The sequence below is a fragment of the Gopherus flavomarginatus genome, chromosome 9 (assembly GCF_025201925.1).
Source record: "Gopherus flavomarginatus isolate rGopFla2 chromosome 9, rGopFla2.mat.asm, whole genome shotgun sequence".
Classification (NCBI taxonomy): Eukaryota; Metazoa; Chordata; order Testudines; family Testudinidae; genus Gopherus; species Gopherus flavomarginatus.
This window is the reverse complement of record NC_066625.1, coordinates 43208781-43214581: the sequence shown is the minus strand read 5'-3', so window position 1 is coordinate 43214581 and position 5801 is coordinate 43208781. Positions and strand designations below refer to the sequence as shown.

At 50.5% G+C, this 5801-nt stretch overlaps 1 non-coding gene across 1 annotated transcript; it reads right to left on the bottom strand.

The window, feature by feature from the left end:
• Positions 1–3419: 3419 nt before the first annotated feature.
• On the bottom strand, positions 3420–3492 carry TRNAS-GGA (transfer RNA serine (anticodon GGA)). Its single transcript has one exon. It is a non-coding gene; the product is annotated as a tRNA-Ser (tRNA).
• Between the last annotated feature and the right edge of the window lie 2309 nt (positions 3493–5801).

The following is a 5801-nucleotide window of genomic DNA, read 5'->3' as shown; positions in this document are numbered from 1 at the left end:
ACCTTCTGTGGGGCTGCCATTCCCTTCCCCTTCTGTGGTCCCATCTGTCACTGACTCCAGCCTTTTTTCTATCCATCGTCAGCACCATCTCAAGGCAGCTGCACCCGCCTCAAAAAGTCAGTGTCCCCTGGGGGGTGTAAATCACTGACCACTCTCCTCTCTGAGCACTGACGGCCCCTTTGTTTCCTTGCCCCTCGGGCTGTGCAGATGGGATCTTTCCCTCCAGTGCTGGAGGATTCGCCTTTCTCATCTACCATTGTCCCACCCAGCACAGCGGGTGGGAATCTTAAACATACCGAGGTGACTTAAGAGCAACCCCCTCCCCATCCCCCCAGACCTTCCATGCAATTGTCACTTGCCCCTCACTGAACAGGATTGAAACTCGGGGAGGGAGATGCTGGGTCACATCCGAGATGGGCATGAGCAAAGCTGTAGTGTGAAAAAACAAACCTGGAGATTGAACCCAGGGCCTCATACAGGCAAAGCATGTGCTCTATCACTGAGCTACATCCCCACCATTTGCAAGTCCCTGCTCTGAGGGCTGAACCTGCTGTCCTGGAAGTTGGTGGCTCATGGGGGACACTCTGCAGCAGGGCCAGATTCTACACAGCAGAGGAGGCGAGAGAGAGTGCATGCCCTGGACCCAGGGTGCAGAGATACAAGACTCAGCCCTCACACTGCATTGGCTGGGTACAGGGCTGAAAGTAACTTACAGGACTTACCGGTACTGCGGGAGTCCTGAGGGGGCGTGGCCTCATCCAGAAGAGGCGTGGTCTCTCAAGAGTTAAACGCCCTGGGGAACCAGCTGTGGCTGGGAGACCCAGAGCCTTTAAACTAACCAAGGGCTCCCAGCTGCAGAGGTGGCTGGGAGACCCCTGGGGCTCAGGGGCAAATTAAAGGGCCCAGGGCTCTGGCCGCCAGGGGGAACCCCGAGCTTTGCGGGGCCGGGGCAAGGATTTAAAGGGCCCAGAGCTCCTGCCACTGAGGGGAGCCCCAAGACCTTTAAATCCTGGCCCTAGCCCAGCCACCAGAGCCGCAGTCGGGATTCAAAGGACTTTGGGCTGCCCGCAGCAATGGGGAGCTCTGAGCCCTTTAAATCTCAACCACAGCCGGGATTTAAAGGGCTCTGGGCTGTCTTCAGCAGGAGCGAGGGAGCCTGGCAGCACCACATAATGTAGCAGGCGATAGCTAACCCAGGTGGGGCACATGACCCCACACCCGCCCTCTGCAAGTGTTGTCTGTGAAATAAGGAAAAATCACAAGTTCAGGGCACAGCTGCACACCCAGAAGAAAGCTCAGCACAACACATCCAGGGTGAAGGGGGTGCTAAAGCTTGGCATCAAACCAGAAGCCTTTAGATCTTCAATCCAATGCACTCCCAGCTGACTTACTTTGGCAAAGACCAGGCCCACCAGGAAGGCTTAATACACGAGCCACAGCACATGCTGGGAAGATTTAAATCTGGATGTCACAAAGCAGGAGACAAGCAGTGGACTTGGCCTGGAGGGGCAGGCTAGGGTTTCCTATATCCCATTCACTCAAGCCAGCACCTGCCCCCTCACAAGCTTTCACTGGCACCCCCAGGTCAGCAAGAACGGAGCAGCGGTTCTCACTGGAACAACTCTTCTCGCAGGCTTCTCCCAAGCCTAAAACAGAAAACCATCTTGCCAGAAAGCAGCCTACTCGTGTCATAGTATAATTCCCAAATCTGGACCTTAGCGGGCAGGATATGGGTACAAGCATAAAGTCCTCTAAGCGTAATTACCAGCTTAGATTCTGCAGCGCTGCCACCAATCAGGAATTTCTAGGGCCTGATACCCTCTGGTCTCCCCAAAACCTTCCCAGGGGACTCCAAGACCCAGATTCCTTGAGTCTCACAACAAAGGGAAATAAACCATTCCCTCTCATCTCTTTACCTCCTCCCAGATCTTTCCTGCCTGAGTACACTAGGAGATACCATGATTCAATTCCTTGAAACACAACACAGAGAGATCAAGTTTCTCTCTCCCCTTCTCCCAGAGGCAATACAGATTCAAGTTCCGTGACTCTAACACAAAGAGGAAATTTACCTTTCCCTCCCTGCTTCCCCCTCACCCAGAGGCAATACAGAATCAAGCTGCATGAATCTAACACAAAGAGGAAATTTATCCTTCCCTTCTCCCCACCAATTCCCTGGAATATACAGACTCAATTCCCTAGAACCTCAACTGGGAAAAAAATCAAACAGGTCTTAAAAAGAAAAACTTTTAATAAAAAAGAAAGAAAAAAGTAAAAGGTTTATCTCTGCACTTTAGATGGTAAAAAGTTACAGGGTCTTTCAACTTATAAACAATAGAAAGAAACTTTCTCCAGCAGAAACACAATTTAAGCTATTCCAGCAAGTACACATATGCAAATAGAAAAAAAAAACAAATTAAAAGACTATGGCCGCCTTTTCTTACTTACAATTCTGAATAGATAAGAGACTGTAGCAGGGAGATTGGCAGAAACCTGGTTGCACCTCTAGCCCCGTCCAGGACCCAGAGACAACAAAGCTAAACCCAAAACCCACAAACAAAGGCTTCCTTCCACACAAGATTTGAAAGTATCTTGTCTTCTGATTGGTCCTCTGGTCAGGTGTTTGGGTCCCTGTTTGTTAACCCTTTACAGGTAAAAGAGACATTAACCCTTAACTTGTTTTCCTTCCACCCAGAACCCCACAACTTTTCCTGGGCTGCAAGTAGCCACCCCTGGAATGCCAAGAGGCAGAAACAAGATTCTACCTCCCAGCAGCCAAGTGCACTTCCATGGGTTCAACTGGCCTAATTCCTCCAGCTTCCCCAGGCTGACGCCAAGGTATTTTCTCCACTGATATCACCACCCTCTATTGTGCGGAGGTTGGGGTTATCCCAGGGACAGGCCAGTGGCAGAAGGAGGAGGCCTTGCTGGACAGCAAGGGGAGCTGGGAAAAGGAAGCCACTACGTTTCTGCCAGGTTTGGGGCTGAGGCCCTTTTGCAGGTTAGGCAAATGTGAGAACCACCACACTACAGAAACTCCATCACAGTGCGCTTTTCTGCCCTGCCCTCAAATTCCCTGCACTTTGGTGGTGCTCACCCTGGCACACACCGAGGGGAGAACCTGGAGAAAATGGCGGCAGCTCTTCGATGGGTCTGCTGGCAGAGCAGAGGACTGGAGCTGGCACTCAGGAAGTCGTCCTTACATCCCCCTCGTGACTCCAGCTTGAGGGGGAGCTTCTTTTCCTTCCCCTTGCTGAGAAAGAGCAAGAGAAGAAAGAAAGTTCAGGAGGGCCAGCTGGCTACAGAAGCCAATGCTGCCTTTCCCCGCAGCAAAGCCTGAAAGAAAGAACTTGCATTACGTAAAGGGACTGCTGTGTTGCCAGGAAACAGCCCACAGCTGCACAGAGAGGGATCAAAGAGGCTGTTGAAGCCTGGAATTAAACCAGGGACCTTTCAATTTCCAGTCTAACGCTCTCTCAACTGAGCCACTTCAGCACTTGTAGGGGCCCACTTTGGGCTGCTGCTTCTCACCTTGAAGCTTATTCTCAACAAACCAGCTCTCCAGTCACCACTGGCCAATGCAGGATGGACAGCGCTTGCTATTTTAGCACTCGTAAATGTCATCAGCTAGTCTCTGGATCTCTCGAATGCTGCGCTTCAGTTCATGGGGGAAGGCGAGAGACACGACCTTTGAACAAAAGGCCTGGGGTTAACATCCTAACTCTGTCTCCTACTGTAACACTATTTAATACTGGCCAACCCTGTGCTGGTGACAGTTCCATTTCTAGGTGTTTGTACATTTCAGTTACTGTGAAAATTAAAAAGTTTCCATATGCTTAGAGGAAATGAATTTGTTTTATTTTCTTATATATGGCATGAATAAATACAGGTTTACACATCCTAGTATGAAAATGTATTGTCTTATATGATAGAGAAAATCATGCGTCCAGATTGTGCATTGAAATCATGACATGAGCTACAAATGCAATAAAAAATAAGGTATTCAATGGTTTAACATATGGAACAGGGGTAGGGAGCACCGAAGACACTTCTTGCCTTGAGTGGGGAGTAGCTCAGACCTCCAAAGGGCCTGGCCAGGAGCAGGACATTGGTACAGCAAGGAAGAGGTGTGGCAGTGACATCATAAAGGCCTTTTGCAGGACCTCAGACTATTGGTTCAAGGTGGTGGGAAGGTGGTGACCTCACAGAGAGATGCTGACATCAGCCAGGCAGGACGGGGCAAGGGGCCAGGGAATCCTCAGAGACCCCTGTGGCTTTGCTTCGCTTTAGCAAGTCTCCTTCTCCAGGTCTCTCTTTGAGGACTGAGAGAGTATTCAGGTTCATGGACGTGAGCACCAGGAGGAACCTCTTTCGAGTTTTCTCCTTCCCTTTTAGTGATTTTACTAGAAAACAGCCGTCCCTGTTTAGAATGTAAGAGCCTCCTTGAAGGAAGGGGTGTTATGGGGGCATCACAGTTCAGATGCCAATGCCCCGCCGCCCCCACTGTAAGGAAGCTCCTGCCACCTGCTCTGTGTTTGCAGGGTGGGAGTGAGCAGCATCCACGGCAGAGATTTGCGCCTGGCTGCTGGAGCAGAGCAGCAGACTCAGCTGCCAGAACTTCCTGGAGCTATGAAAGGCGAGGGCCACATGGCTCTGTAGCAGAATGCAGGGCAGGTGAGTTCATGGAGGGCATTGTGGGATACTTCTGGAGGCCAGTTACAGTTATGTAATGAACAGCAGCATCTACGCTGGCACTCTGTCACTTTAAGTTTGCTGCAAAAAGCTCTAGGCCTTTCGTCGAGGTGGTTTTATTTTGTCACCAAAACGGCAGTTTTGTGGCCAGATGTGGCATTGCAGTGTGTGCACCAGCCAAAAGCTGGTGACCGAGGGAGCGTTGTGTGTTTTTCACGCACCTCAGCAATGTAATGATGCTAAAATAACTTTGTAGTGCAGACCTGGCCAAAGATTCACACACACACACACACACACACAACTTGCAAGGAAAACCTCATCTGCTCCTCTGCTTTGCAGAATCCAAACACAAGCAAAGCTTTTCAGGGCTTGGTGGAGATGTCAGTGACTCAGGTGTGGTCAGACAGTGTGTTTTAGCTACATGCAGGCAGCATGGCTCAGCTGGCTAAAACACTTGCCTTGTAAGCAAGGGATCCTGAGTCCAACTCCCAGTGGTGCCTGGGGGAGTAGCTTTTGGGGCACCTGGTATTGGCTACTGTCAGAAGACAAGATTCAGAGCTAGATGGGCCTTTGGTCTAACCCAGTGTGGTTTTTCTTATGGTTTAAATTATGCTCACGGTCACTGATAATAGAGTTACTGAAAGTTTGGGAGTCAGGAGCTGATAGGTTAGTGGTCCAGTCCCCTTGCAGATGACCTCCTCCCTCTGGGACAGGGGCAGATCGGAGCTCTCACACCAAACGCTCATTCTGGCTACCAGAATCTGTGGGCAGCTCGTTTAGTTTGCATCGAGGGTTGAGTCCTGCTTTGTACCCAGTGTCTGAGAATGAAAATCCTAAACCGCCCTTTGAAATAACGAATGCAGCAGGACGTGTTATTGTCCCTGCCCCAAAGCAGACAGACCAATGGAGAAATGCCATTGGGTCCAAGGTAATTCTCCACTGCCATTTTATCTTTTTTGCTTGCTAAACTCCCTCCCATCCTTGGGGGGTCCCAGACCCCAGTATTGAGCCTGAGCCGACACGTCTACACTGCAAATTTACCACCCCATTGCCCAAGCCCCAGGAGCCTGATCTGGCATGGGGAAGCCCTGGGTGTTTCATTGCAGTGTGGG